The 23,999-nt window shown below is 35.5% G+C and overlaps 1 protein-coding gene across 8 annotated transcripts in view; it reads right to left on the bottom strand.

Moving 5' to 3' along the window:
- Positions 1-8,845, bottom strand: part of LOC145694672 (uncharacterized) — a 176,380-nt gene extending 167,535 nt beyond the window's left edge. The window contains exon 1 of one of the 8 annotated variants that reach the window (XR_014133040.1): positions 8,454-8,845. The gene's annotated coding sequence lies outside the window, so the exon portion shown is untranslated. The other 7 variants (XM_081771161.1, XM_081771163.1, XM_081771164.1 and 4 more) reach the window with 7 other exon arrangements.
- Between the last annotated feature and the right edge of the window lie 15,154 nt (positions 8,846-23,999).

Here is a 23,999-nt window from a genome sequence, read left to right as displayed (position 1 = left end):
TGTGCTGATAAAGCAACGATAAAAGAACCCAAACACAAATATCAGGTGAACCAAAATTTCAACTCGGTGAATAATAATTGTGCTGAAAAGTTGTTGATAAGGTTCGCCAACTAGTAATTAGACCATCGACCATCGACCTTCAGTAAGTTTGGTTATATTGGTCCTTCACGTGACTGACGGATGACGTCCCTCGGCGAGCACACAACTCGGGATAGGAACAGAGGAAGGAAAGGAAGATGTAATGGGATGTGAAGGGGAAGTTATGGCCCCCAAAGAAGATGACATCCCAGCATTTGCCTGAAGGAAACCGTGAAGTAACGTAAGTCATGCTGACCGGTCTCGGGGATCGAACCTCTTACCTGCGAATGCGGCGCGGAAACTGGCTACCACTGCGCCACGGTCCCTCGTTTTTGACTTTGTCGGACTGATAAACTAATAATAATAATAATAATAATAATAATAATGCTAGAAATATTCTTTAATTACAAATCATTGGGTTCACAGCAAAAAACAGAAAATTCTTCAGAGAAATACCTATATTTTGGTTTTTAGTCCAAGAAATTAAAGGAAATGTTTCTACCCTGCTTAAAATTTAGAAAAACTGATACATCTGTTAAAAAATGTTGATTTAGTGTATCTTGGGCAATATGAAAAAATAAATTGATTGTTAGATAGGACACTCTGTGCCTCAAAACATTATACCGTATTTGCATAAAAAAGGCACACAAACATGGGGAAAACAAAATTCATAAAAGAGGAACACCAAAACAAACAGTATTATTACACCAACGTGGTTGGTGCACTAACTCAACTACGAACAAGTATACTATAATATATAATTTCTAAATGTTGTGATATTCTTTTGAAAACTGTACTGTATATATTTATGCAATAACAATTTCTGATTGTTTCTTGTTCAAGGATGGTATAAAATTTTACTTTAAAAAAAAGTAGTACTCGAACTCTGGTATGATTATTGCAATTATTTCATTAGCGTTACCCAATGGTAATGAAAAATATTGATTCTGGTATTTTTACATATTACTCATATAATTAGGGCATAGAGATAACAATTACTGCTTCAATACAGTCCTTTGTATAAACGCTACAATAGACTGTTGCTACTTTCTAAAAATGAAGGTTACTCATTTCTCTGAAAATAAGTACATCCAGTTCTGTATTTTTCTTTCACTCTTTCTTTGTCCAAAAGTCATCATGCTTGCACTTTTAATATAAAAATGTTTAATAATCATTCAGGAAACAATAACAATATTACGATGTTGACATAATACTGACAGTAAAACGTTTCAGAACAGAACTTGGAACACGCGAAACAACGCCAACCCCCTTACACGAAATCAAGCTTTTTCGTTGTAAATTCTATTCGGAAGTTAGGCACGAACGCAGGAATTTATTTCGGAAGGGGTCCAAATTCAACACGAGGATAGATTATATAATTAAACATACAGAAAAGTCGGGATTTCGGGGAGGTCCGGACTCCGAGGACCCACCCTCGCATACTTCTTTGTCGGAAGTGTCCTTGCTGACGTTTATGAGCATGACCCGCCCTCTCCACTCTTCAAGCAAGAACGTCCTACTGTCATTCGTTAGTGCTCACAAGGGATATATATTTCCTCACTATAAAACTTAGTGCACTCTGCATATTGTTTGTAAGAATAATTTAAATTTATAGAAAATATATTTAAATGTCCTGCTACACATTTAAACTATTATCTTTTTTGAACTTTAAAATCTCCATTTACAACGTTTTGAGAACGTACACCAATGGAAATAAAGTAAATTTTCAATTCTTTTTCCTAAATTTTTCTCTCTATCATAGGGACAAAAAAATTGTTCGGGCTCATATCTCAAGGAGAAAGATAAATCTGAAATAGATATTTTCACACTGTCATAAAAAACAAAATTTAGTTCATATAATTACTCTTGTGTGATGTTTTTACAGTCTGAAAGTGGAGGTGGAAAACAAGTATCTTTCCTTTCATCATGAAAATCCCCCCCCCCCGGGTTCCGACGCCCCTGGTATCAGTTTTGATAAATCAAACAACGGAATCACCTTAGGTCAGCATTCAAACTATTTGAAGACCAAGATAAAACTGCAAAGAGAGTTATACAAATAGAGAGGTTACATCCGATAAATCCTTTACTTATGAATAACCTTTGCATGCCGAACCCTTTAAAAGTATTGAGCACATACGCGCAATGCCCTTGTGTACAGGTTAAATCATAATCCTTCATTCGAACTTGTTTTTTTCCTTTTTGCATAAAACGCTGAATTTATAATTTCAATGATTGTGCCTAGCTAATGTTAATCTATGCCGAGGAATGCGACGCTGCCTATAATATATGATTATTATTGAAGATACTAACAGTCTATTTTTATTAAAAATGTAGGGTATACGTACTGGTATCTACTCAGGTCTATATTCTCATTCTGTACCACACTATTTCCAAACGTTCCGTACAAATTCTTCATAAATGGTCCTCTGGTTAGGGTGAAGCGTTGTACTATCTCAAATATATTTCCCAATTATTATAGATCTTGACGAGAGGAACACAATTTGAGCATAAGATGAATGGCAGAGCTAATTTTAACGTTAGCTGATGTCTCCATTTCAGGTAGTTCATCATTTTAAAAGATGCGGACTGTTATCAATGGTTTCAGTTCTTAGTGTTTTTGATAAATAGTCCACTGACATCAGATCTCTATCTGGAGTGTAAGTAAAAGAATGTGTGGTAATGAGTTTCTTAGAAAAGCATTAATATGAATCGAAATGTGTATACTGGTTTAATATAATTTTTCATGATAAATGAAAATGAATAATGTGAAGTTAATATGGGTATTCGTTTTTGACAATTAGTGGTAGATTATACTTTTTACTGTAAATTGTTTTAGCTAATCATTAGGGATAATAATAATACACCCAATACCCAATCGGAACCAATTTGAACGAGATGATAACAAATTGAGTATTTAGTTTCAAACGCAGGCAACATGTTGTTGATAAAAACATGTTTTCATTTTAGGCGACGTAGGAGCACAATGGTACAAAAATTTTTGTGATCGGAGTTTTGAGATTGCAGGTAATGACAGTTCTTTGGAACTTTCACTTGAAAAGCTCTATAGCACTTTTTTTTTTTTTTTTTTTTTTTAAACTACGCAGTCATGTTTAGGTATGCCACACAAAATAGTCTAATTGTTAAAAAATTAGAATTCTTTTACCATTCCCTTCTCATTGTTCTACAAAAGATCTGCATTGTGCGACATGACAATATCCGATCTAGGACAGATGAAGTTCAAGGGATCCACTGTAAGTAATTGTTGAAAAATTACAATTCTTTTCAGATTTGAGTATAAATACAACGTCCAGACATATACGATAAAACTACAGTGCGAAACCCCTAAATCAACCTGTCCTAGATGACCACGAAAAAGCAGGAATAATATCTGACCCAGTAAGGGCAGGGCGAAGCTAGTGGGCCCAAGAGGGGCATTCATTCCGAAGTTGGTCGTCCGCCTGGTTCAGTGGCGGCGATAAGGGCCCCGCAGACCCCGCGGTGCGGGGGGGCCCCGGACCTGAGGGGGCCCCTACAAAGTACGCTCAGGAAGACTCATTTTACATGTCATTTATAATTTTAGTGCATTTTGAAAGCGTTTTTACACAGCCTATAACTAATTCTAACAGTTTCATTGCCATTTTGAGCATCGAACATGAAAAAAAAAAAAAAAAAAAAAAGGATAAAATTATGAACAAATTCTTGCTGCTGAAGAACTGAAGGTTAGGTAAACAGTTCTTACAAATTTTGTGTTCCATTCCATTTCAAGTGAAATATAGTGATAGTGACGCTTACAATACCTCTCCTTAGTTTTATCATGTGGGTTTGTGTGTTATGTGTGAAGGTGTGACGATACAAGAAGAGTTTCCATTCCGTTTTATTCTACGTAATGAGAACACTGTATTTTACGCGAGTACACAAAAAAATTCTACGTTAATTTTCCTCTGTGTGGAATGTAGTTACAGTATAATCCCGGATAACCGAAGCCCAAATTATCCGCAATCGCAAATCCAATAAACATGTACTGTACTGTACTGTACGGGAATGATCTAGAAGACGGGGACGCGCTAGGTTGTACCTAATCCATATGCTATAAATGTAAACTATTACAGTACTAACTACATATAGATGTACTGTAGTCCTAAAAATGTTCATTTAACTTACAAAAACTAAAAACTGAAACCATTGGCATAACAGACCTTAAGTCCTGAGCCGGCCTCAATGCCATATGTTAACGACTGGTGGACCTACAACCAGGTTGGAAAAGATCATTATTTTTTAAAAAAAAAAAATAATTTTTGTTGATTTTTTTTATTTAAATTGATTTTTTAAATTTAAATCAAATCTTTCTCCTCGTATAATACAAGTCACAAACTGAAGAAAAACATTAGGAATGAGTATTAAATGTTAGTTATACCATTTAAGTGAAAGTATTGGGGTTGAATTTTGAATTAATCTCCAGTCATTAACCTATTTCAATCCCAAACAATATTTCTTCAGCATTAAGGAAAAAGTACAGCAACATTTATCAGCATGACACTTTTCTTTTCACCAAAGTTACTGATATTTCGCAGGGGCATATTTAAAGAAATCGGAACTAGCTAGCGGCACGAAATGCATATAAAGTACAGTATATATATATCACCTAAAATTAAGTAACTAACTCTATGGTCTATGAAACCCGGAGCTTCAATGCCACGTTTACAGAAGCTCTCCATTGATTTTTATCCTTAGCCAATTGGGTCCAGTATCTATCTGCACCTAGGTCTTCCTAATGGTCGTTTTCCTATCGGTCTTCCAGTCAAGACTTTCAAAGCATTTCTACTTTCTTCCATTCTAGCTACATGACCTGCCCACCTAAGCCTCCAAGACTTGACGACCCTAACAATGTTGGGTAAAGCATATAAATTATGTAGTTTCTCGTTATGAAGTTTCCGCCATTCCCCATTCCCGTTCCCCTCGAGTCCGAATATTCGTCTCAGGATCTTGCTCTCAAATACTTCCAATCTATGTTCTTCCCTCAGAGTTAGCGACCGTCTTTCGCAGCTATACAGAACAACAGGCATGATTATCGTTTTATATATTTTAAGCTTCAAATTCCTCGACAGAATTCGCGACGATAAGAGATTTTGAAGTGAATAATAACAGGAATTCCCTGCTTTTAGTCGACATTTAAGTTCTTCGTGAATATGTTTTAGGTCTGTTAATATTGATCCTAGATATTTGAAAGTATCCACTTTATCAAAAGCATTATTCAATATTTTAACGCGTCCAAAATTTGCCGTATTATGAACCCGAGGAACTTCTATGTATTTAGTCCATAAATTTCGCTTAGTTTTATTTATTTATTTATTTTTAGGAGAGGGGATCGGACCCCTCTAAATGCGCTCCTATTATCTGGAAACAAAGAAATAGACGTGGACAGAAGAAAATTTTCGCTTTAAATGCCCATGGTGATTTCCCAGTTGGAATAGTTAACGATTTAAAAACCGTAAGCAGGATTAACCTGTTATCCGTTCAAAATGGGATTTCTCTAATCATCCTTTGCATGATACTCGTTTCCATACTGTGCTTACATACATTTGAGTCCCGATTGTATTATGATTATTATCTTTCATAATCGAAATAACAGAACAGAAACGGGATTTTACTTATTTTCACTTTAAATTAATTTATTTCGGATTTTGATTTAAATCAACGATTTTTATTTTTAAAAAAAATCAAATGATTTAAATCTTGATTAAAATCGTGATTTAAATCAGACTGATTTAAATCAATCCACCCTGCCTACAACTACTTGGGTGACGAACAGGTGGTCAGCCCATTGCGTCACCCTCCACCAAGAGGCGTATCATTCCTCAGTTTTCCTCACGACGCTGGGCAGACGTCAAAAATTTGGAGTATTCCAGCGGATGATTGAACCCAGATCACGTGGATATGAATCCAACGCTGTAACCACTAAATTATGGAACTCCTTAACTTTAATGAAGAACATAAGTGTAGCATACAAAGAGAGTTTTGAAGTTATTTGATCTTCAAAACATTTCAGATAAATAAGAAATACTGTAGTACAGGCCCGGTAACAGATGTCATGACTTAACAGACAAACAACAACAAAAAAATATCCGAAATAAGCCCCTACTTTAGATCTGTTAACCGTGGTTATACTGTATTATTATTATTATTATTATTATTATTATTATTCATAGTAGCTGTAATCATAGTGGTAATACTGTTAACATTGTAAAATGGTACATTAGTACGCATATAGAAATTGTAAATGAAGTTCGAGTAACACATGGCCACTCGGTTCAGTTTTTGCGGGGGGGCCCCGAAGCCGGTATCGCCGCCACTGGCCTGGTTTACAACCAAAAGTAAGTATTTGTGATTTATGAGGACCCACCTAATTTAGGTGGCCATTACAAAGCACGAGTGCTCTCTAATCGAGTCAGCGTAGGAGCGCAGCACGGGTACTTCAGTTGTAGCGAAAAAAAAAAAGTAACTTTCACTGCCGACTTTTTCCAATGACATTTTACATCACCACGATTTTACATTTCAAAATATAACCGCTCCACCAATGCTCTATTTTCAATGCCTTCTTACATTTCTATAGGTTAAGGTCCAAAGTTGGTCGTCCGTATGTAGCAAAATCTTGAAAATTTGCCGGGAAGAAATGAATAATTGGCTTGTTTATGTGCTTGATAATGTATAAGGAGAATGAAAGTTACGATCATTTCCTTATGTAAGAGTTCAAAACATGGAACTACTGCCGCAAGGTCACTGCATGGTAGGATTGTGGGAATGTAATGAGCATTTGTTTCGTAAACATGGCTGCAGGTATACAGACATGCAGCTCTGAATATGAAGTAACATTACTACAGTTTGTGAAACAATAAGGTGGCTTAATAAATCTAACAATAAACTGGTGAAAATATGGTAACCAATTAACTGTCAAGAAACGTGAAGAATATCACAATTTTCAATGTAACGGTTACATAATCAAAATGGCGGTAAGGTTCTAGAACACATGGCACCCTCCACATTTAGCTGTAATCAAGGGAAAGGCAGAAAACAATATACCCTGTGGGCCCGCTAACCCGCCTGCACTCGCTCACGCTCGCTTGGCAATACTGTTTGAATTAAATATTAAACTCTGGTACAGAAAGGAACCAACTATTACGCTTTTAGCCAAAAACTAGGCGGATGGCCAACTTCGGATTAAATGCGTAGGTGGTTTTTAAATCTCACAATCAAAATGTTACATCCGTCACATGCAACTACCATAAGTAGGTCCTTCCGCTTGCCAAATAGTCCCATGTTTATAACCGGTTATAAAAAATAAACAATTTTCGCTCTCCTTACATATTATCATGCACATAAACGAGCATATTAAGTTATACACTTCTTTCCGATAAATTTTCAAAATTTTCAACGAATTTTGGAGTGATAGCGTCCGAAAGGAGCACGTGTGTCAGCAAATATGGGCACACGCGTTCTAGAACCTTTCCGTATACGGTATGCGTAAGCAAAGGCAATTAAAACTCGTGGGTCATTAACCTTGCCCGTAGGATTTTATTGTGACGAGTTACTACAGCAGCACATATATTGGTCTCAGACTAGTTACGCTACGTTTGCAAACATAGCTTTCCAATACGGGGGGTTAACTTTACAACGCCCACTCCAGCAGGTATACTCACTCAGAAACGAGAAATTACACTCTAATAATTTTATGAAAATGGATCATAACTTACCTAGCCTTAAGCTAACCCGTTCCTAACCCCTATCCTACTTATTTCTATCTATCTTACCCTACTCTACTAAACGTTTTAAAAGAGCCCTACTTATCGATGCGCAGCTGGAGCGTGTCTTGTAAAGTTTACCCCATTGTAGCATCAAAATGTTCTTCATAATTATTGTAGATCTCAATGAGAGGAACAAGTCGAATAAAAAAAATCGATCCGATCTTCGGAAGTGGAAATAATCACAATTTTACGGTAATTTCACTACTTAAAAAGCGACTATGTGGAGTTCCGAATGTCGAATCACAAAAATCTTTGTACAATTGTATTCCTCTCATTGATATCTACCATAATTATAAAAAAAAAACATTTGTAATGCCACAACGTTTCACCACAACCTGGTTCTATTTATTTTGATGTTCTAGAAAAGCGAAAATATTGCATATAGCACAGTAGTATTGTTATCATAAAGCCACACACATTAGCACCTGTAGTACCTGTACACATTCCCATAAAGCAATGATAGGGTTCCTTTCATAATCAAAGTGTAAATTCTTAATTTTCTCGGGTTACACTGTATTATAGATTAAAGAACTGAAGCTAATATCTAAATTGCCTTATAAGGCATGCACTACTTACAACTTTCTACGTCGCTCCTGCCTATCTTCTTGGGACTTGCAGGAATTAAAGCAACCCACTTCTTATAATGTCATTCGTAAAGTTACCTCTGCACATTAAACTTCGACAATAAACATTTCGCAACACAATATACGCGTTACAATGTTCATTTGTTACAAACTCTTTCGAAACGCTTCCTTTCTTTCTACTGTTATATTAGGACGGTCAACATAGTTGCCAACTAATTAACTAAAAAAATCGCTCCACCAGAGACGCAGTAACTCAAATTTGGCATGAAAAGTTGCTAAAAATTTGTCACTTCCGTCACTTACATTATACGATTTTTTAAAAAAAAATTCACAAAAATTAAGTCTACAAAGGAAACACACTAACATTCGTTTCTCTCACGTTTCTACAGCTAATCTGCTTGTTGCTCTCAACATATTTGAAATACGGATTTTTGACGTGGTGAGGGATTGTGGGACGATTCTGGTAAAGCGTCTGCAATGTAGGGATTTTCCGGCTATCTTATGCTTGATGCATGTGTTTTACTTGAAGCAATTTTTCAAATCGACTTTCTTTATTTTTGCTTTAGGTTTCTGAGCACATACCAGTTTTTATTAGTCCCTCTCTCTGGTCGTTTGTGAGGCCTGTACACCACCCGTGGGAGTCACAAACCCTCCTCCTCGCTATAAAAGCGGAGGCAGGTCGTAGAGTGAGTATTATAATCACTCTACGGGCAGGTGTTATGTGTAATAAACTAGCATCCCCAAAGACCATTGACCTTGCCTAAGACCGATTCATTCCACCCTTCATTGAGAAAAAAATCACCTACAGTATCTTCGCTTCGACCACTCCGTTAGAATGATTCAAACAGATATATAAATAAATGAATGTATATTGGGCTAAGGCAAACGAAAAAAGAAATAATGTATGTATTCTGCTGTTTTGGCGGGACAAGTAGGCCTGCCAATTCCCTTTAGAACGATTAATTTTCTTGTTATTCTTGAAAATATTCTCATTTGCTTGCATGTTTAGTATCAATAGCGTATCCATGATTTGTTTTGTGTGAGTGGTGTAAACTACTCCTCAGTGCTTATCAATTCCTTAAATATCATATAATGATTCATATTGATTTCTGAGAGAGAGGAAAGGTGGTTCTGTAGTATAGCATTTACCTCTCGTGCGAAAGGATTTTGATTCGATTCCAGGCCATGTGAATTTGTAGCGAACACCGTGTTCATGGGTTTCCTGGGGGCGCTCCCAGTTGCGGATCTAGAAGGTAAAAGCTGGGGGGGGGGGGCATCCATAACAATGATTATGAAGGTATATTGTTAGTTTACCATAAACTTTGAAAAGTATATAAATAATAGGTTCAATTATTTTTGTCACTCGTAAAACTGGCGGACTAGGGCTAGATCGACCACTGGGCGCTCCCACACTCTAATCCCAGCATCTCTTCATAATCATTCACTTTCTTAATTCATCCGATCCCTTTAGTCTAAAAGGCGTAATCATGGGATGAAAAGCTAAATATATATATATATATATATATATATATATATATATATATATATATATATATATATATATATATATATATATATATATATACAGGGTGTTTCAGATAAAACGTCCAGTGCTTATAAATCCGAAATGGCTGAGAATAAAAAGATGAAACAAAAACTGAGATAGAAAAATGTCATAGGGCGCATCACATGGTGTTGTTGTGGTGACCCACAGGGCCCTCCTTCAAAGGGGCCCAGGGGCCAACTTCAAATTTTCAAATAGGAACATGTATTGAATCATATCTCATTCAATAGTACTTGAAAAACGAAACAACTGTTGTAGGAAACAATTTTCGATTTGGGCCACCGTTTTTAAATGGCTGCAAAAAGCGTGCCCTATATCAGATAAAACGTCCAGTCCTTATAAATCCGAAATGGCTGAAAATAAAAAGATGAAACAAAAACTGAGACAGGAAAATGTCATAGGGCGCATCACATGGTGTTGTTGTGGTGACCCACAGGGCCCTCCTTCAAGGGGGCCCAGGGGCCAACTTCAAATTTTCAAATAGGAACATGTATTGAATCATATCTCATTCAATAGTACTTGAAAAACGAAACAACTTTTGTAGGAAACAATTTTCGATTTGGGCCACCGTTTTCAAAATGGCCGCAAAAAATGTCCTGTATCAGATAAAACGTCCAGTGCTTATAGGCCTAAATCAGAAACGGCTGAGAATAGAGAGATGAAACAAAAACTGAGATAGAAACGATGATAAAGCATATCAAGTGGTGTTGTTGTGGTGACCCTCAGGAAACTCCGTGAAGGTGGCCCAGGTGTCAACTTCAAACTGATACAGGACTTTTTGCGGCCATTTTGAAAACGGTGCCCCAAATCGAAAATTGTTTCCTACAAAAGTTGTTTCGTATTTCAAGGACTATTGAATGAGGTATGATTCAATACATGTTCCCATTTGAAAATTTGAAGTTGGCCCCTGGGCCCCCTTGAAGGAGGGCCCTGTGGGTCACCACGACAACACCATGTGATGCGCCCTATGACATTTTTCTATCTCAGTTTTTGTTTCATCTTTTTATTCTCAGCCATTTCGGATTTATAAGCACTGGACGTTTTATCTGATATAGGACACACTTTTTGCAGCCATTTAAAAACGGTGGCTCAAATCGAAAATTGTTTCCTACAACAGTTGTTTCGTTTTTCAAGTACTATTGAATGAGGCATGATTCAATACATATTCCTATTTGAAAATTTGAAGTTGGCCCCTGGGCCCCCTTGAAGGAGGGCCCTGTGGGTCACCACGATAACACCATGTGATGCGCCCTATGACATTTTCCTATCTCAGTTTTTGTTTCATCTTTTTATTCTGAGCCGTTTCGTATTTATAAGCACTGGACGTTTTATCTGAAACACCCTGTATATATATATATATATATATATATATATATATATATATATATATATATATATATATATATATATATATATATATATATATTTCTACCTTAAGAACTTGGCTTCGTCAGACAATACGTAATGTTGATAGTAACAACACTTTACATATGTCAGTATTAATGATATATTCCACTATGCTATAGAACAGATGCTTATGTATTAATAATTTTGTTAGCATTTTTAAATTTGGAATTTGTTATTTATTTAACAGAAATTGGAAGTCTATTATACAATTTTAATTCTATGTGAGGTGTATCGAGTTTTAATTTTTTGTTAACATAATATTTTATATATGAACATAACATTGATTTACATAGTTTTTTGGGAAGAGGGGCAAAGATATTCATTTCGTAATGAATTTATTGGATTTTGAAAATGATCCGGAAATTTAATCAATCTAAAACTAGCATTATAGGGGGATATTTTTAGATAATTTTCGTAAGCGTATAGTTTAGTAATTAACTTTGAACGTTCACGAAAAGAAATCTAGTTTTGAACCCTGAATCGTTTAGGTTCTTATGACATTCTTTAGTAATCGACTATTGGAATGCCCATGGAGAAAATGCTGCATATCCATTAAGATTTTCATTCAGAATACTTTATAGAACATAAAGAAACGATGAATGGCCTTCTGTGTTTCGGATGTAAATTAAATGAACGTGTCTCCTTTTACCATCGTGACTATAAGATATAATATCATTCATGCTTCTTGTGAACCATGAGGCAACGCTGATTCAATTCGCAATCGAACTCAGACTCTAAAGTTAGCATTTAAGCATCTTGCCATTGATATACATAGAATATCCTAGAAATAAGTTGTATGTATCACGTAGAGCCTTGTGGGTGTAACAGCATTTACCTGTTCAAGTATCTGCATACAATATACTGTCTACATGCAAGCAGAAATATTCGTTGGATATAGTCTTTCACCTAGCATTGCATGTAATTTTCTTATATACATATGCAACAGTGTCACAGTTCTACTTTTTTGCTTAACTTACTACTGAAAAACATATGATATGCAAATGTTCGAATGGTTAGCGGAAACAGCATATTATTACTATTATTTATATACGTGATACTAGCTTATATTCTTGAACCTCCTCTGAACCTAGTTGATGCTCTCATTGTGAAAATACCTAGACAATGTGTACTCATCAGGTTAATATTTTCTCAATGTTCTGTTGCAAGGTGCAATTTGCTCATATGTTTGATACACAGAAGGCAGTAAATACAATATCATACAATAGAATATAAAATACAGACATTTTTTTAATAGACATTTTTATCACCATACCCTTCACCAATTTTAAACCCAACTATCAGGAGGGATAATTAACCCAGAGAACTCAAACTTTGAATCAATATTGTTAAAAAAAAAAAGAAAGAAAAAGAAAAAGAATGAAACCGTAAAGCACTATCTTAAAACTGGGGTGTGATCTCAACCAATAATAATAGACATCACTAGGAGGTGTGAAAGAAAGCACACAATGTCTATTGGCTATTAAAAAAAACTAAAATTATATATAGCATGCTTTCGCATGATAAGAGAATTTCTTTTGCTTAATTTCAATCCAAAACAAATGAAATGAAATATATAGTTTAACGTCCCACGATTACACACCAAGGCTAAGGGAGGCGGTGATGAGAAATGAGAAATGAATGCTCTACCACTGAGCCATAGCGGCTCCAATCCAAAAGGAGAGCATCATAAAACGGTACGAGTAAATTTCATGTTTCATAACAATTGCAGAATTTAAAAGAAATTTTAGAAGATTTTAATTCGATGGAAGAAAAATTCACTTATTCATTATTTATCATCTGAAAAACCAGTGAAGATGATTAAAAACTCACTGGAAAAATATACACCATATTCAGAAAAATATACGCCTAAAAAGAAATTAACGACACATTGCATCAAAATGGAATCATTTTGATTAAAATTATGGGAGTATTGTTTTATCATGTTATTTAAACATATGGAAAATTCGATTTCAATATATCCCTGGTGCAGACAAAACACAAGTAGAATATATTATTCAAAAAGAGTTACGCACTTTTGGTATGGAGGGTCCGGAATCAGTGCCCCCCCCCCGGACATAGTTTCTATGTGATATTTTTTCATACTAAACGTAGGGATATTTTTCCAAAATGAGGGATATTTGACATTAGTTAGAGGGTTTCTTACCAGTGAGAACCTGGCAACACTGATGTTGAAGGTTTGAACGGTAACTGTTATCCGTTACCAGGCAAGGAGCAACAGAAAAATAACTGAGATTTTATAGACAAGGTCGAGATCCGGCTTTATGTATTCGCAGATCTGAGGCTAAAGATGTCTGGCCTCTACTGACTAAATTAGAAAGAAGTAGACCTAGATAAGATATACCCAAAAATACATTTCAAACAACAATAATAATAGGTCTAATAATAATAACAGTTTCATTTCACATTCCAGTGAAATTACGGTAGACTTCCAAACAATGCAAATTCAATGCTCAAGCTTTAAGTAGTACATCTAGCCTATAACTACTGCTCGAACAACATAGAAAATAGAACTTGATCCTCTGATGCCGAATCCATACAAAGTTAACAGAGAAGATGGGACCTATTCCTGGGACGACGCTGAATCAGTGTTCGTAGTTTAAGGGAAATTTCTCTAATCTAGGGAAGTTTCGTAGGTCAATTTAGGAAAAAGGGAATTTTTCGGTAAAACATGAAAATCCAGAGGAATTCTCGCGCCGACTGATTGACCAACATAAACGCTTAATTTTTTCTTTGTTCATCACAAATAAACAACTTAATAGGAATAGTTGTATGTATGTGTTTTTAAAATAACATAATTTGCACTGAATATTGGTTGGGTGTATTTGTGCGCAGCGATGCAATTATGCTCGTTGTCGCCCGGGGCAAGAACGCGCTTTAGCGCCCGTCACCAACCAACCCAAAATGCTTCCCAAATATCTACCCAATTTTGCGCCCTCTCAATCCGGCGCCCGGGGCACAAGCTCCGTTTGCTTCCCCTAGTTACGTCACTGTTTGTGTGTATATTTTGTTAGTAGAGACCAGATGTTAGCCAAAATGCCTATTCTTTAACATCAAAGATATGAAAAATAACGTTTTAAAGTTTATATGGGGGGTTAGAGTTTCAATTTAAGCCAATTTTATTTTGCCTATTTCGCCCCTCTAAATAAATACTTTAGTGCCTAATGTTGCCTATTCTATGCATATTTTCAAAATAAAATTTGAGATAAAATGAATTCTTTAAGTTTTACGTCTTACTGTTATGCCGGCTAGGCTACAGGACACGGTGATGATGAGAAATGAATGAAATGGTGGAATGAAAAAAGTGGGAGGAAATTGGAGAACGCCGAGAAAACCACATACATGGTGTTTGTCCAACTCAAAGTTCAGTTGGTGTGAGCGGGGATCGAACCAGAGACCAGAGGTTTTCAGAATGCTCTACCACTGAGTCACCGCGGCCCTAAAAATAAGACTTTATTGGGAAAAGTATGATTTAGTACTGCTATGTGCATTGATAAAGTTCTGTGAAATTTTGGACTGTTGTGTGTACTGATAAAATGTATAAAATTTGGACTAATGTGTAGTGATAAAGTGCTGTATAGAATGTATTTACCAAATATGCATGGAATACATGTCAAGCTTCGTTTTTATACGTATATACAGTAAAATAGGATATTAACAAACAGGTATGTTTCTATATTCTTTGAACATTATCTATGACTTGAATTTATTATTTTAATTGTATTGAGTATTTTCTTCATTACTTCAAGTTATATTTGAGTGCTTATTTTGTAAATTTTAAGTGCTTATTTGCCTGCTTATTTTCCACGTTTCAATGCCTAAACACCCGGTCTGTATTTATTAGTAAAAAAAAATATTTTAAAAACCTGAAGAGTGCACAAATAAAAGCAGAAACAAATTAACAAAACAAATGTGGTTAGAACTTATATAATATCGGTCTGTGCTGTGTAGAGAGCCCACGTTCAGCTGGCCTACATATTAAATGCTACGTTTGTATGTTTGTCCGCAATTCTTTCGAGAAAGAGATCTCGAAAACCTCACGTGCTAGAAACGTGCCGTTTTCACTAGTCGATTCCAAATTTTGAGTAGATTGTCCAGTTCTCATTCAAATTTTCAAAAACCGTGTCATTATTGTTCTATTCAACATTTTAGGGACCGTTTTTAGCCTATAAGATTAACATTGTTGCAGGCCGAAACTACAGTGTTAGGCAACCAGTAGAAGTTACGTATGGCGGGTTGACGAACACTGCAAGCGCTTTTCTTAAATCTGAATCTCAAAATCTATTACATGCTGGCAACTTCAAAGGCCTCAAGAGACGCAATGAGATGTACATAAGAAAAAATATATATCAACTAGATATCGCGTTACTTCTACAAATTTGCTACAAACTCATTTCAACATCTATACATAGCACTTCACTTTCTTTGTGAGTCTTCTATCCTTTATTTGTGTGAGTAAGGAGACAAGCACAGTGGAAAGGAGATTAATGGTCATAACAGAACGATGCGCTGAGTAGACAGCGCAGGTTCAGCTAATGTAATTTAAAAGTTTATATTTAACAAGTAGAAAGAGAGGCACCCAGAAAAGGACATAATAATGTGACTCAATTGTGTAATTCTAGATAAGACTACAGGTAAGACTCCGTGAAAGAAGTCAACATTATACATTTTTTTTAAATGTACCATAATTGTAAGAAGTCAAAAAGACGCATAAATTAAAGGGAAGCAAAACCAAGTAAATAAAATATGTCTATCAGTTTTTTCTTCCATCTTAGCAAAGTTATTGATTGTATTATCGAGACCAAGAAAATTGGACATTTGAATCTCAATAGACGCCAACGTGAGACTGGAAACACACACAGTTGTCCTACTGCAGGACGAAGTTTGTTCTTACTGAGAGCTAGTTTTCAAAATCCCTCAGGTTCACAATTAGTGATTTATATTGACAAGAAGATTCGGTATGCATCATTATGTTTGAAACAATATCTTTAATGTCATTTTATATATTTTTATTTATAGGCTACGCTACATATTACTGGATATTGCCGGCATCTATGGCTTTAAGTCCGCCACGTATGAAGGATGACGTCCTCGGCGAGCATACTATCCGGGAAATGGGGAAGGAAGAAAATGGCCTGGAACCTGTATGTTAAGTACCACATCACTGTATTTGCCAGATGTGAATGAGGAAAACCCTGGAAAAGCCTCACTCAGGATACTGGCCTGAAAAAGCTGTTACATCACCTTTTCGCCCGAATTTACTCACGGGAACCGCTCGTAACAAAAGTGAGAACGTTAGAGACTGCGTTACGCAATGCTAGCTTGTATAATTAATTTTTATATTTCAAAGTGAAAGTTTCGAAGCCTCGTCTTTACGAGATTTCAAATATGCATTGAAGTGAACAACGAAAACTTCTCCTCATCGAGGACAGTGCAATATTTATCAAGAAGTTTTATGTCTGGGTTAGAAGTTGTTTAGTTTTTTCTTCTTCTTTCTTCATTATACTTCCAGTTGAAAATCCGAACAGTTCGTGTACTTCACAACACTTTTGTTTCCATTTGTTCTATTCTGTCCACAACCTACTAACAGTTGCAACAAATGACTTGGGAAATTTATACGATACAGGGAGCAGGATGATGAAGCGATAATAATTTCTGTTCCTAGCCTGTTACTCCCTCATAAAATGGCCTTCTTGGGTCAGGGTGTGAAACATAAGTAGGGCCTAATGGGTAAAGGTCCTCCATGCTTCTTTAGCTGTACAATTAAAACCAAAAATCTGTACTTTTTTCATACTTCAGCTTGGATTTGCGTAACTTATAAAAGATATGGAAACAATGGGAATTTAGAAACTATCGTATTTTTTCCTAGTGTTTGTTATATTGCAATAACAGAGAGAGTTTTCTTCTCTCATTTGCCCAGATTTTTGTCTTATAAGATCAGTTGTCACCTCTTCCCGTAGTCTCATATGATGATTCAAATAAGTTAATGTGTGTTTGTTTTGAAATCAGAGAATGTACCAACAATTTACATAGAAGTATCTGTCGTGTAATCACTTTTTCAAAGCCATTCCTCATTGTCGGCATAGGCCCTATCCGAAAGGAGGTCCAGAGCTGAAATTCTCTTAGCCCAACTCCCCCTCCCGTAAATTCGGGCTTGGGTGGTCACGCAGTATAGAGAGCAATTACTTTTTGCTTGCGCTGATTAAAATAAGCACGAAGGGGAAAACATCAAAATAGCTTCGAATTAACAGTGCTTGATTACAGAAGGACAAGTTGTTCGCTGCACAGAAGTAGCTGTATTTATAAATCGTCATTTAACAATTACAAAATAAACAAATACAATACTACACTTCACTACTACTACTACTACTACTACTACTACTACTACTACTACTACTACTACTACTACTACTACTACTACTACTAATAATAATAATAATAATAATAATAATAATAATAATAATAAATGATCTTTTGGTACTATCTTGAAAGACGAATCCACTAAATTTAGCAGGCTTTCCACCAAACTGGCAAAACAGTCAATAAATTCAAGGGTGAAACAGAGAACTTGTTCATTGAAAGTAAATTCCAGCGTTGCCAACATTTACCATAATTACTGAATCATACGATAATCTTAATTCCCGTACGTTGTATGATAGATAAACCAAAGTAATAGGAAAATATAAGATAATTGATCATATTTTTGTAAGCTAAAAAAAAAAATCTGGAGATACTTGAAATTCGAAACAAATGTTACTAATTTTTTGCAGAAAGAATAATGAGGGTTTTGCACATTAGAACCCATTTCCTCCAAATGACTCTAAAGGACAATCTCTCTAAAAGATAAATAATTAGCGGAGGTGGCCGTGCTCGAACACGAACAGAATTTTAAAGAGAAAGAAGAAGAATAAGAAAAAAAGAAATAAGAAGAAAAGGAAAAGAAAGAAATAAGATTTGATTTCACTTGAGTTTTAGTTTGGCGTTCCTTTCAGCAGGAGGCTATATGAGATGTGGACCTACAGCTTAACGTGGAATCCGAACGACAAGAGCTCTCTCCGAGAGTCGTACTCGGGTCTTCCACGCCAAAGGCGCGTATGCTAACTGCTTAGCCACAAAGAGGCTCGGAAGAAATAAGAGGGAAATTCTAATATAATTACCGCACTTTTTAAATAATAATAGTGCCCGATATTTTCATAGAACGAAGAGGGGAAGAGGAATATCAAGTTTGGGCATACTTTAGCAAGGATGAAAACAAGTAAAGATTCTCGAATTGAGGCGCAGAGTATTCTGTAAGTGACAAATTGAAGAACGACATGACGAGAACTCAAGAGTTAGAATCTCAGAAACCTAGAAACTCTGAAGGTCGCCAGGTTATGCTTTTATATTCTCATTCAAGAATACATATTTTCCACTGTGAGAAAAGGGAAGGAAAACAAACGCGAAAAATAATTCCAGTTGCATTAGCGTAACTAGGATATTTTGCCAAAGTGGGGGCATGGCTTCTTACTTTTGATAATAGAAAGAAGTTTACCTGTGGTCCAACGATATCCTAAACAGCAACAGTGTTCTAGGGGTCTTTCCTCTGGCACCCTTGCAGTTACACATATGGATACTTGGTTGGTCTCTTCAGTGCAGTTTTATTCACCTTTACAACACCACAATTATATAAGATAGGAACTACTGTTTAAAATTAATCCAAACTCCTTCTAGTGTTTGTATCCCAGGAAAACGTCCTCATTTGGGATCAAACCCGAGCCTACATACATAGAAATCATGTTAGCTACTAGATGAGTGAGAGGTAACTATAAGCTACCTTAAGTGAATGCGTTTTCACAGGTTAATATATAAATTGTTCATGAAAAATCACAGACAATCTTTTCAACATGCTGAAGGAATTGAATTCCTACTTGTTTTATTCGTCTGAGGGTTCTGTACGAAGACAGGCTTTAGCCCATTTACCCTAAGTGATGAAACTAAGCAACTTAAGCAGGAGTAATGGCTCCGCGTAGCGTAGTCGATACGCTCTCGTTCTTGGTGCAAGTGGTCCCGGATTCGACTCCCGGTATGGACACTTGGTCACAAAAGTGTAACAACTTTTTCAGGCTAGTCACCCTGAGTAAGATTTATTCTGTGTTTTCTTCATTCACACCGGGATGGTACCTAAATTACAGGTCTCAGGCTGTTTTCTTCCTCCCGTCTTCCCCGGGTAACGTGCTCGCCAAGGAAAGTCATCCCTCATACTTGATTACCAGAGATGCCCAGAAATGTGAATAAATAAATAAATTAAACAGAAGTAAGGTGTCCAGTTTCTTTCCTCTATTATTCAAAAAGGGGCATAGGAAACTGATATCTAGCCCCTCGTTCCGTGGCAGTTTCCATTAATGCAACGGAAAATTTCCATTTTAGGTTGATTTGCCATAGTTAGCATAGCAATTAAAATTACTTGTTGCATTCTTTGCGATACCTTACGATCCGCGAATTTAGCGAAGTCCGATACGGAATGCGGCCCCTGGACTAGAGTAACAAGTTCAAAATTAGAATTAAGGGATTAGAGATACCACTGATGCAAGAACAGTGTAATTATGGATTCATTACAAAGACAGTCGGCTGTACATGTAAATTGATAATACTCCTATATAAAGCACTCCTACATTGTGAAGAATGGACGGATATACTAGATTTTGGCGTCTCTTTCAGTAGCGAGTCTATGCGAGACGTGAACCTACAACTTAATGTGGAATCCGAACCAGATGAGCTCTCGCCGTTAATTGACCCCGGCTCTCCTGCGCCGAAGACGTGTACACTAACCAAATAGCCACAAGGAAGTTCTACAGGGTCAAGGGATCAGCATCTTCACATACGGACGTTTTCTATGCAGTATTTTATAATGCATTTATTATTATTATTATTATTATTATTATTATTATTATTATTATTATTATTATTATTATTATTATTATTATTATTATTATTTACCAGTAGATGATATTGAGACGAAATAAAGTGAATAACAAGTTTAAAGTTCTACGCACGAAAATGTATTCTTATCAGGTTGGCAACGCTGGAACGTACCTATCCTAAATTTTACTGTTTCTTTAGTCCATTGTCATAAGACTAGTTCTCCCGTAATATTTCACTATTGTCAGGTGCACACAGATTTATTGAGCTATGAGTGATTGTTATTTTCATCAAACATTCCAAACATTTTCCCCATGACAAACTTGCAAGAAATTTCTAAAGAGCAGGAGACCTTGTTCTTCATACTGGAAGAATAAGGTGTAACAGATATAAGACAGGAAGTTTGAATATCATAGAAATGGCCCTCCTTTCCCCATTCAGAAGAGGAATTTTCAAAAAGGCTGAAACATGTGTTCGATCAGTTTTAATGTGCCAAATTTTACATCTCCATTTCATAGGCCAAGTAGCATTACTCTTAATGAGGAAAATTTTTATCATTCTTAAAAACCACTGAAATTTATACATCAAACCCAATGTATATAGAGTATTACAGGTAGCACATTTTCTGCTATCGAGAGAAAAAAATACCCAGAATTCTTGCGCGACGTGACGTCACGTGGAAGAGAGCACGAAACAAACACATTGTAGGGAATCAGCGTTGCCAACTTGTACGATAATTATCGAATCATACGATAACTTTGACCCCTGTACGATGTACGATAGCCGCTGTACGATAATAGGAAAGTATACGATAATTTAACAACTCTTGGTAAGAAGCAAAGACAGTTCTGCACGTGTTTGAAATTCGAAAGAAATTTTATTCATTGCATGAAAAAAGAATATGAATTTGGCAACATACGTGTAGTGTAACAAAATTACTCAAACCGCCTCGAGAAGGTAAATAATCCAGGAAAATTAAAGTTAATAGGTTAGTAATTTAAATATTTTTGTTACACTGTTAACTACATTTTACATTTATCGTACTTCAAAAACGTGAAACCAATCCACCTCCTTACACAGTTCATTATTACTAGATAATTTGTTGATTGAATCATTGCAGTTTAACATACATTTTGAACACCGATACTGTGTGAGATGGAACATAGTACTATAAAATTTATCCAAACCAGTATTAGTATTTGTACTGCAAACACATAATTCCACCTGTAATCAAACCGAGTACCACGAACACGCACAAAGGCAACTGATCAAAAAGGGGCAATTACTAACTACTTAATGTATTTTAGATAAGTTGTTTAGATAAGTTGTTTAGATAACTTATCTAATGTATTTTAGATAAGTTTTCGCAAGTAAATGCATAAAGTGTTGAAGATAAGTTAGATTTTTTTTCGATAGATTGGTGAAGAATTACGCTTCAAAGTTGTCTTTTATCCAGATTGTTAATTATAGTTTTAGCTGCAAACGTTCATGTTAGTTTCATAATAATAATATAAACTTGATATTGAGACTGAAAACAAAAGATACGATAATTTTACGTCAAAAACTATAATTTTAAGTGCTGCGTACGATAATATGTTCTAATCTGGTTGGCAACGCTGTAGGGAATACAGTAAGTGGTGTCGATGCGTGAAATTTATAAAGAATGGGTAATTATTGAGACAAAAATGAATAAAAATAACTTTGTTATTGCTCAATGTCCGAATTGAGAAAGGAAGGCTCCATGTATAACATAGCACCCCTTTCCTAAAATGTTGTTGGCACAACGACAGTGAGTTTCTCGGTGTAAACGCACAGACAAAATCGATGTAAACAATGCTAATATTTATCTATTCACTTCTTACCGAAAGATTATGAGACAGACTTACAACACGAACTTCATAAGCTACCTGTAAGAAAAAAGTTCCGCCCTCATGGAATTTCTTCTCTGCACATATCGAATTGGCATCGAACTGTTAAGAACGAATTTATTTTTAAAACATATGAAGTTGAAGAACTTGAAAGAAATTTAAATAACTAAAGCGTTTTTCACAGTCCTTTGCACCTTTCAAAAACAAACCGCGTAACTTGATGTATCACTGCGCGCACGACTATTTGCTGATTGGTGAAGAGGAAATTGTATCGTCTGCTTCCCGCAATATTTCTGTTGCAGCACGTGCATGTATTTCTGCTACTGCGATGTGCAGTACTCGTCTCACTCTCACACCATTGCCGTGATATAGGGCAAAATACCCAATACTATATAATCCCCCCTCCTTTAAGAGCAACTGAACATTGTTATTTTTCTCCAAACTGTAATTATAGATGAAATTACAATGAGTTATGTCAAATTATCAACTGAACTATAAAGAGATGGCGCTGGTATGTAACAGCAAGCATATTTATCATTATGGGAGATTATTTCTTTTTCATCTATTACCTAAATCATTAAGCATATCCATGAAAAACAGATGGTACTTTTCCCCTTTAGTTCAATTTATTGATATGCTTTCTTAGCATGCGAATGTACAAATACTAATTTCAGTACTACAAAGTAAGTAAATAAATATTCTATGAGAACATGAAAATTAACTATTATAGGTCTTAATTTTCTTCAAGTGAATTGAACAACGTTGATATCGTTTGATAAAGTATTTGCTTTTCTTCTGAACTTACGGGTTTGCCTTGTTTATGTTTAACAATAACTCGGAGCAGCAGGTAAACTGCTGGCTTCCTTGGGCGACATCTTTAAATTGTGGCGCGCACTTCTTGTGTTTTGTCATTTGTTGTAACAGTTTTCTCTTACAAATTCGATTTTGGTTCAAGATTTCGATCCCATATAGATACATACTTTGAGTCAAAACCTAAATGATCTTACTGTGCCTTAACAACACATTAATTACCATAATACATTGCATTTGTTGTGTACTATTTGCTCATGGAAGAATAAACTGTTATTAGTCTCTTTTTCAATGTTGCTAACTCATAGTTATTTTTCAGCTTTTCACAAATAATGGTTGTCAAACAGTTGTCATTTCATGAAAATGGGCTAAGAAAATGAAAAAAAGAAATCAAGTGAACTCGCTGTTCTTATTGAAGATAATAAGTTCCTTATAGTATTTCAGATCTTTGTTTGACCTTTCATTAGAGATGAGGAAATAGTCAATTAAAAAAGAGAGAGAGAGTGAGGGGATAGAGAGAAGTTAAAGAAGATAAAACCTGTTTTAGTGATTCATTACGAAGTAATATGAGGCTATTTTTTTCAGTAATAATTTGTATATCGCCTTTTTAAAATGCGATCAGAATAAATGACCATTTAAAAGATGCAAAAACCGAATATTCGGTGCCAGAAATGAAATAATGTACAAAGGAATCTTCAACATTTAAGAATTTTTATAATATTGGATAGGAATGTTCATAACTTTTGAGTCTTATTTTTTTCTGGCTGCAGTGAAATTAAGAGGAGGTACTATGTGCATGTTAAATAATGTGCCTTTACTCCTATGCAGAATCTAAAAAGTTTCTTGGAATTTGTTGAATAAGATGTCGATAGAGTCTTCATACTCTCATGACTGATATTAGTTTATGGCGTAACTTTTCTCTTAGATATCAAATGAAAGGATAAGTCACGAGGATTCAAAATATATTTTATAG

The sequence above is a fragment of the Thermobia domestica genome, chromosome 9 (genome assembly GCF_964235325.1).
Source record: "Thermobia domestica chromosome 9, izTheDome1.hap1.1, whole genome shotgun sequence".
Lineage (NCBI taxonomy): Eukaryota > Metazoa > Arthropoda > Insecta > Zygentoma > Lepismatidae > Thermobia > Thermobia domestica.
Note: the sequence above shows the minus strand (reverse complement) of the source record. Positions and strands in the feature narration are given on the sequence as shown.